The sequence below is a fragment of the Triticum urartu genome, chromosome 6A (assembly GCF_056163025.1).
Source record: "Triticum urartu cultivar PI428250 chromosome 6A, HENAU_Tu73, whole genome shotgun sequence".
NCBI lineage: Eukaryota > Viridiplantae > Streptophyta > Magnoliopsida > Poales > Poaceae > Triticum > Triticum urartu.
Window position 1 is genome coordinate 478,828,670 of NC_141878.1, and position 9,716 is coordinate 478,838,385.

Sequence of the window (9,716 nt, forward strand, 5' to 3'; positions counted from 1 at the left end):
AGATCATGACTTTAGTTAATGTTAATCCCACTATTTTGGAAGAGTGACAACTTTGCATGCATGTGGATCATGTTGAAAATAATTTTTGTGATGGCTATTTTGTTGAATTTGCTTATGATTCTACATGTAATTATTGTGAGAGAGGAAAATATGGTGGTAGAAATTTTCATGTTACTAAATTACCTCTCTTTATGTTGAGATTGCTATTGTTTCTTTCCGCTTCCTTGCATATGCTAGTTTTTGCTTGCCTTGATAATTTGTTTGCCTATAAAATGCCTATGCATAGGAAGTATCTTAGACTTAGATGTGTTTGTCACATGTTTTATGATGCTCTCTTTGTGCTTCAATTCTTGTCTTTCATGTGAGCATCATTGAAATATTATGCCTATCTATAAGGCTTTAAAGAAAAGCGCTGGTTGGGAGACAACCAAATATTTATCCTTGATGTTATTCAATAAATAATTTATTTAGACTCTGTTTTGGTTGTGTTTTTTGTGTTTAATTAGTGTTTGTGCCAAGTAGAACCGTTGGGAAGACTTCGGGAAAGTCTTGTTGAACTTGCTGTAAAAAAACAGAAACTTTAGCGCTCACGAGTACTGGTGTCATTTTTATTTGGAGAGCGCTATTTAGTTAATTCTTTTTTCAGATGATTAATAGATAAATTCCTCAAGTCCAGCAATTTATTTTAGAATTATTGGGGTTCCAGATCTTGCGCTAGCTACAGATTACTACAGACTGTTCTGTTTTTGACAGATTCTGTTTTTCGTGTGTTGTTTGCTTATTTTGATGAATCTATGGCTAGTAAAATAGTTTATAATCCATAGAGAAGGTGGAATACAGTAGGTTTAACACCAATATAAATATATAATGAGTTCATTACAGTACCTTGAAGTGGTCTTTTGTTTTCTTTCTCTAACGGAGCTCACGAGATTTCTATTGAGTTTTGTGTTGTGAAGTTTTCAAGTTTTGGGTGAATTCTTTTGATGGATTATGGAACAAGGAGTGGCAAGTGCCTAAGATTGTGGATGCCCATGTCACCCCCAAGATAATCCAAGGACCCCAAGAAGTCAAAGCTTGGGGATGCCCCGGAAGGCATCCCCTCTTTCGTCCACTTCCATCGGTAATTTACTTGGAGCTATATTTTTATTCACCAACATGATATGTGTTTTGCTTGGAGCGTCTTGTATTATGGGTGTATTTGTGTTGTAGTGTGCCAAAATCATCCTTGCTGTACACACCTTTTGAGAGATCCATACATGAATTAAAATTTGATAGAATACTCTATGTGCTTCATTTATATCTTTTGAGCTATGTAGTTTTGCTCTATGTGCTTCACTTATATCCTTTGAGCGTTATAATTTTGCTCTACGTGCTTCACTTAGATCTTTTAAGAGAACGGTGGTGGATTTGTTTTAAAGAAACTATTGATCTCTCATGCTTCACTTAAATTATTTTGAGAGTCTCTTAATAGCATGGTAATTTTCTTAATAATAATATGCTTGGTATTCAAGATTTGTGAAACTTTCTTTTGGGTGCATTCAATACTAAGAAAATATTGAAGCATGATAATTGTTTTGAGATATGGAGGTGATAATATTAGAGTCATGCTAGTTGAGTAGTTGTGAATTTAAATAATACTTGTGTTAAAGTTTGTGATTCCCGTAGCATGCACGTATGGTGAACCGTTATGTGATGAAGTCGGAGCATGATTTGTTTATTGATTGTCTTCCTTATGAGTGGCAGTCGGGGGCGGGCGGTGGTCTTTTCCTACCAATTTATCCCCCTAGGAGCATGTGCGTAATATTTTGCTTTGATAACTTCTAGATTTTTGCAATAAGTATATGAGTTCTTTATGACTAATGTTGAGTCCATGGATTATATGCAGTTTTTCCCATCCTTCCACCATTGCTAGCCTCTCTAATACCGCGCACTTTTAGCCGGTATCATACACCTACCATATACCTTCCTCAAAACAGCCACCATACCTACCTATTATGGCATTTCCATAGCCATTCCGAGATATATTGCCATGCAAGTTTCCACCATCCAGTTTATTATGGCACGCTCCATCATTGTCATATTGCTAGCATGATCATATAGTTGACATCGTATTTGTGGCAAAGCCACCATTCATAATTCTTTCATACATGTCACTCTTCATTCATTGTATATCCCGGTACACCGCCGGAGGCATTCATATAGAGTCATATTTTGTTCTAAGTATCGAGTTGTTGAGTTGTAAGAAAAATAAAGTGTGATGATCATCATTTTTAGAGCATTGTCCCAAGTGAGGAAAGAATGATGGAGACTATGATTCCCCCATAAGTCAAGATGAGACTCCGGACAAAAAAAAGAGGCCATAAAAAAGAGAAAAGGCCCAAATAAAAAAATGAGAGAAAAAGAGAGAAGGGACAATGTTACTATCCTTTTACCACACTTGTGCTTCAAAGTAGCACCATGATCTTCATGATAGAGAGTCTCTCGTTATGTCACTTTCATATACTAGTGGGAATTTTACATTATAGAACTTGGCTTGTATATTCCAATGATGGGCTTCCTCAAAATGCCCTAGGTCTTCGTGAGCAAGCAAGTTGGATGCACACCCACTTAGATTCTTTTGATGAGCTTTCATATACTTATAGCTCTAGTGTAACTGTTGCATGGCAATCCCTACTCACTCACATTGATATCTATTGATGGGCATCTCCATAGCCCGTTGATACGCCTAGTTGATGTGAGACTATCTTCCCCTCTTTTTTTCTTCTCCACAACCACCATTCTATTCCACATATGGTGCTATATCCATGGCTCACACTCATGTATTGTGTGAAGATTGAAAAAGTTTTGAAAAAGTTAGAGTATGAAACAATTGCTTGGCTTGTCATCGGGTTGTGCATGATTTAAATACTTTGTGTGGTGAAGATAGAGCATACCCAGACTATATGATTTTGTAGGGATAACTTTCTTTGGCCATGTTATTTTGAGAAGACATAATTGCTTTGTTAGTATGCTTGAAGTATTATTATTTTTATGTCAACATAAACTTTTGTCCTGAATCTTTCGAATCTGAATATTCATATCAAAATTAAGAATATTTGCATTGAAATTATGCCAAGTAGCACTCCGCATCAAAAATTCTCTTTTTATCATTTGCCTACTCGAGGACGAGCAGGAATTAAGCTTGGGGATGCCTGATACGTCTCCAACGTATCTATAATTTTTGATTGCTCCATGCTATATTATCTACTGTTTTGGACTATATTGGGCTTTATTTTCCACTTTTATATTATTTTTGGGACTAACCTATTAACTGGAGGCCCAGTCCAGAATTGCTATTTTTTGCCTATTTCAGTGTTTCGAAGAAACGGAATATCAAACGGAGTCCAAATGGAATAAACCTTTCTGGAACGTGATTTTCTTCCCGAATATGACCCAGGAGACTTGGACCCTACGCCAAGGAAGCTTCGAGGTGGGCACGAGGTAGGGGGCACGCCCTATACCCCCAAGCGCGCCCCCACCCTCGTGGGCCCACCGAAGCTCCACCGACGTACTTCTTCCTCCTATATATACCTACCTACCCCCAAACGAACAGGGACGGAGCCAAAAACCTAATTCCACCACCGCAACTTTCTGTATCCACGAGATCCCATCTTGAGGCCTGTTCCGAAGCTCCGCCGGAGAGGGCCGTCATCGCGGAGGGCTTCTACATCATCATAGCCTCTCCGATGAAGTGTGAGTAGTTTACCTCAGACCTTCGGGTCCATAGTTATTAGCTAGATGGCTTCTTCTCTCTTTTTGGATCTCAATACAAAGTTCTCCCCCTCTCTCGTGGAGATCTATTCGATGTAATCTTCTTCTTTTTGCAGTGTGTTTGTTGAGACCGATGAATTGTGGGTTTATGATCAAGTCTATCTATGAATAATATTTGAATCTTCTCTGAATTCTTTTATGTATGATTGGTTATCTTTGCAAGTCTCTACGAATTATCCGTTTGGTTTGGCCAACTAGATTGGTAGTTCTTGCCATGGGAGAAGTGCTTAGCTTTGGGTTCGATCTTGCGGTGTCCTTTCCAAGTGACAGAAGGGGCAGCAAGGCACGTATTGCATCGTTGCCTTCGAGGATAAGAAGATGGGGTTTATTTCATATTGCATGAATTTATCTCTCTACATCATGTCATCTTGCTTAAAGCATTACTCTGTTTTTAACTTAATACTCTAGATGCATGCTGGATAGCGGTCGGTGAGTGGAGTAATAGTAGTAGATGCAGAATAGTTTCGGTCTACTTGTCACGGACGTGATGCCTATATACATGATCATGCCTAGATATTCTCATAACTATGCTCAATTCTGTCAATTGCTCAACAGTAATTTGTTCACCCACCGTAGAATACTTTTGCTCTTGAGAGAAGCCACTAGTGAAACCTATGGCCCCCGGGTCTATTCTCATCATATCAATCTCCATCACTTTAATCTTGCTTTGCTTTTTTACTTTGCCTTTTACTTTTCACTTTGCATCTCTATACCAAAAATACCAAAAAATATTATATCTATCAGATCTCACTCTCGTAAGTGATCGTGAAGGGATTGACAACCCCTAATCGCATTGGTTGCGAGTAGCTATCGTTTTGTGCAGGTACGAGGGACTTGAGCGTGGCCTCCTACTGGATTGATACCTTGGTTCTCAAAAAACTAAGGGAAATACTTATGCTACTCTGCTACATCATACTTTCCTCTTTGGGGAAATACAACGCAAGCTCAAGAGGTAGCATGGGGGCAGAAGCCGACGACTGGTTAACCCTCAGATTTCATACAACATGGCCGCACAGGAAGTAAAAATTTAAAAACATAACCAGCATTATATTGCACAATCACTTTGTTTTATCATACAAGGTAGAGGGAGCTTGAATACATTCATTCAAAGATAGTTTCTTTTGCACAATGATCTGCAACAATGCAGGACCCCTCCAATACATCGCTGAAGTATCGCTCGGGTGTGCGGTGCTCCTTGCCCTCCGGCGGCCCCTCGGTCGCTAATTTGACAGCGTCCAGCTTCGCCCACCAAACCTTGCAATAGGAGAAGGACAGACGTGCGCCCTCGATGCAGACGGACCGCTTGACCACGTCCAGCCGAGGACATACATCCACCAGTCGCTTCACGAGTCCGAAGTAACTACCGGGTATAGCTTCGGCTGGCCACAACCAGATTATTAAATCCTTCATGGCCAGTTCTTCCACCCTATGGAGCTCGACCAGTTGTTTTAGCTGATCTATGAAGGGAACCAGATGTTCTAGCGCGAGATATTGCGACCAGAATAGCTTCTCCGTGGAGATCCCTTCTTTGGCTCGGAAGAACTCTGTGGCGTCAGCCACACAGCGTGGCAGATCAGTAAAGGCCCCTAGAGAACTCTGAATTCGGGTTAGTAAACGATATTTCATCTTCATATTCTTGCTTTGCATATTGAATGCCTTACCCACCGCGATCTTCCTGGCCTCCTGGATCCCCTGGAGGGCGCCCTATGGCCTCATTTCGGGCTGCCTCCACACTCTGACAAGCCTTGGCGAGTTCGGTCTCTTGAACCGATGCATCGCGCTCCAAGGCCTCACACTTCTTCACCATGTCCTCGAGCTCCTGTTGGACCTCGTTGACCCGGGCCTTGAGCTTCTTCCGAGCGGCATGCTCCTTGACAGCCTTCCCTTCGGCTTCGACCAGGGCCTCGACCTCGGTCGTCGCCTCTGTACACATCATGGCATTTCGATCATTGCATATCATTTTCCTTTTTCGAATACATAACAGGTTATTACTTACCTTGTTTTTCCTGGAGCTGCCTCTTCACCTGGCCCAGCCCGTCCTCGGCCTCTGCCAGTTTTTGCTTCATTCCGGAGACTTCAATAGTATGCGAGGCTGCGGCCAACAGCGACGTCTATGTTTACATTTTAGAAAAAATTAGTTAGTTTCCTGCAATAGGAGATTGATCCTCTGTCCGACTTTTTCTTTCCGAACACCGGACAGTATCTCAGGGGCTACTGTCTACGTTGGGATTTTCTCTTTTTTGCATCGCTTACCTCAAAACCTGTCAGCAGGCTGCTGCGGGCTTCGGTTCGTCCGCTCTTGGTGGACTGAACCCTTTCAATTACCGTGCCCATAAGGACACGGTGCTCATCCACAAGGGAAGCGCCTCGCAGTGCCTCCAGCAGGTTATCTGGTGCCCCTGGTTGGACAGGGGTCACCTGCGGAATAGGCATCCCCCTTCTTTCCAAGGAGGTTGCGTGACGGATTCCGGAGCCGCATCGGTCTCCGGAATTGAGTCCGGCTGAGGGCCGAATTGAATACGGCTCTCCCCAATAGTCTCCATGGGGATTGATTCCCCTTGGTGTCCGGCGGCGGGAGTTTCACCTCCTGGCACCTCCTGAGCCTCTCCCTCGCCTGGAACAGTCCTTCGGGACAGCACCTCCACATTGTCCTTGGCCTTGGGGGAGTGAGCGGCTTGCGGTGAATCACTGGCCATCGCCTTGGAATCCAGCGAGCCTCCTGACGAGGATCGCGAGGAGCTGTTGTGGGCTGGACTACAATAACATAACCAATCATGTCAAGGAGAAACTTTATGGGCGGATATAAGTCTTAGCACTTACGATGCGGCCCGCGGCTTAGTGCGGGGGTGTTGCTCCGGACTGTTTTCAACATCCCATGCGGAGCTGCCCATGAGTGGGCCTTTCCCCTTCTTGGGCGCCTCTGCCTCCAGAATGGTGGAGGCCTACCTCTTCTTGTTCCCCTCATCAGGGGGAGGGTTGTTTTCCTCCTCCTCCTCATCGTCATCGTCTTCGGCGGCGGAGGAATGAGTCTTGTCTTCGGACGTTGCATCCGAAGCACCCTTGCAGGGGGGGGCACTCCAGACCCCCTTGGCCTTCCCTGTGGCCTTCTTCTCCGGCGCCTTATAGGGCGCCGGCACCAGCATCTTCGCCAAACGCAGGATGACTGGTTCTTCAGGCAGTGGAGCCGGACATTGGATCCGCTTCGCCCTCTCCATCCAGTCCTGAAGAATCGATGACGATAGAAGCTTAGACATCATCCTTGAAATAAGCAAGTAAGGGATGCAGTAAGAATAATATACCTCGTTGGCGAGGTGGTTGATGCCATGCCCGCGGTCCAAATCTATGGCCGGCGGTGTTTTGTTGCCCTTAAAAAGCAACCTCCAGGCATCTTCGTGAGTGGTTTCGAAGAGCCTCTTCAGGGTATGGTGCTTCTTCGGATTGAATTCCCATAGAGGGCGGCTTCGGATTTGGCATGGAAGAATCCGGCGAACTAGCATCAACTGGATTATATCGACGAGTTTGATATCTTTATCCACCATGCTTTGAATGCGCGTTTGCAGCGCTGTCAGCTCATCTGGCAAACACCAGTTCGGGCCCTTCTTGACAAAGGAGGTGAGTCGCATGGGAGCGCCAGAGTTGAATTCGGCAGTTGCGGCCCAGGTGGTGCCACGGGGCTCTGTGATATAGAACCAATGTTTCTGCCATTATTTTACAGTCTCCATGAAAGTGCCTTTCGGCCAGGAGACATTGGCCACCTTGCTCACCATGGCGCCTTTGCACTCTGCGTACTGGCCATCCACCACCTTCGGCTTCACATTGAAGACCTTGATCCACAGCCCGAAGTGGGGTTGCATGCGAAGGAAGGCCTCACACACGACGATGAACGCTGAGATGTTGAGGAGGGAGTTCGGGGATAGATCATGGAAGTCTATCCCGTAGTTGAACATCAGCCCACGGACGAAGGGGTGGAGTGGAAATCCTAACCCACGGAGGAAATGAGGGATGTATACTACCCTCTCGTTGGGCTTCGGCATGGGAACGATTTGTCCCTGGGCTCAAAGGCAGTGGGCGATTCCCTTCGCCAGGTACCCGGCCGCCCGAAGCTCGGCGATGTCCTCCTCCTGAACGGAGGAGGCCATCCACTTGCCTTGACATCTGGATCCGGACATGGTTGAGTGCTTGCTCGAGACGGAGAAGATGAGAACTTGGGCGCTGGAGCTCAAGAGTGGAAGGGCAGAGGAAGAGAGAAGGCGTGGGTGAAGAGAAGGGATTCTTATCTCTCTATAAATGCAATAAATATTGAACGCCTCCCCACTCTCCTTAAAATTCGCCTACTCCCAAGGGCTGTGTAAACGGCACGGTTGGGTTACCCACGCCCGTATTGATGAGAATCCCGCAATAAGGGGACACGATCTCTGCTTTGACAAGACGTGCCAATGGAAATCGCATCTCGAAACACGGGATGGAAGACAAAACGGTTCGATATAGTGACCAGGCAGACGTGATGTCATGTTGTAAAAAGTTGTCAGTGGATGGGACTCGTGGAATATTATATTCTCTCTACTGTTGTGTGTGGTGTGTGTTACACGTCCGGACACGTTCAATACATCCAAAAACTACATTGGAGTTCTGAAGGAGGAACCCGCCTTGCAATGCCGAAGACAGATCTACGCACCGGATACCTTGTCATTGAAACCAGGTTCAGGGGCTACTGAGGGAGTCCTGGACTAAGGGTTCCTCGAGGGTCTGGCCTGTTAGCCATGGGCCAGACTAATGGGCTGTGAAGATACAAAGACCGAAGACTGCACCCTTGTCCGGATGGGACTCTCCTTGGCGTGGAAGGTAAGCTTGGCGATGGAATATGTAGATTCCTTTCTTTGTAACCGACCTTGTGTAACCCTAGATCCTCCCGGTGTCTATATAAACTAGAGGACTTAGTCCGGAGGAGGGACACATTACGATAGCCATACAAGCTAGACCTCTAGGGTTTAGCCATTATGATCTCTTGTTAGATCAACTCTTGTAATACTAATATTCATCAAGATTTATCAAGCAGGACGTAGGGTATTACCTCCATAGAGAGGGCCCAAACCTGGGTAAAACATTGTGTCCCCTGTCTCATGTTACCATCGACCTTAGACACATAGTTCGGGACCCCTACCTGAGATCCGCCGGATTTGACACCAACATTGGTGCTTTCATTGAGAGTTCCACTGTGCTGTCGCCAAAAGGTTTGATGGCCCCTTCAATCATTAATAATGACGCTGTCCAAGGAGAAACTTTCCTCCCCGGACAAATCGTTGTGTTCGGCGACTTCGCACCGCGGGCCAATTCGTTTGGCCATCTAGAGCAGATCGAAAGCTACGCCCCTAGCCATCAGGTCAGATTTGGGAGCTTGAACTACGTTGCGGACATCCGTGGAGACTTGATCTTCGCCGGATTCGAGACCGCGGCTACCACTCCTAGCCACCCTGAGAGACATGACCTAAATCTGTCATCGGACGGCATCCAGGAGACAGCTCCCGTAACTGCTCTGGCCTTAAATCCGGAGCAGACTGCGCCATCCAAGGACGGGAGGCTCAACCCCGCCACGGAGGCCATAGATTCCCCGACGTTGGAGCCGCACATAGACTTGATATCATACGATACATGTGCCACCAGAACTCCGGACTCGTCTCCGACCGTAAGTTCCGAACCATGTGAGCCCACGGACGCCGAACTTGATCGTTTATCGATCTTCGAATTCAGCGCCGCAGACATCTGCCGGATCACGGGTTCCGACAAAACCCTCAAGGTTTGAACACTGGGGTGCATGCGAAGACCCCCCTACCGATCCATGTCATAGCTTTTCTAACATCTCAAGGGCTAACTCGACGAACTCGCAACACAAAGGACACGAGATTTAT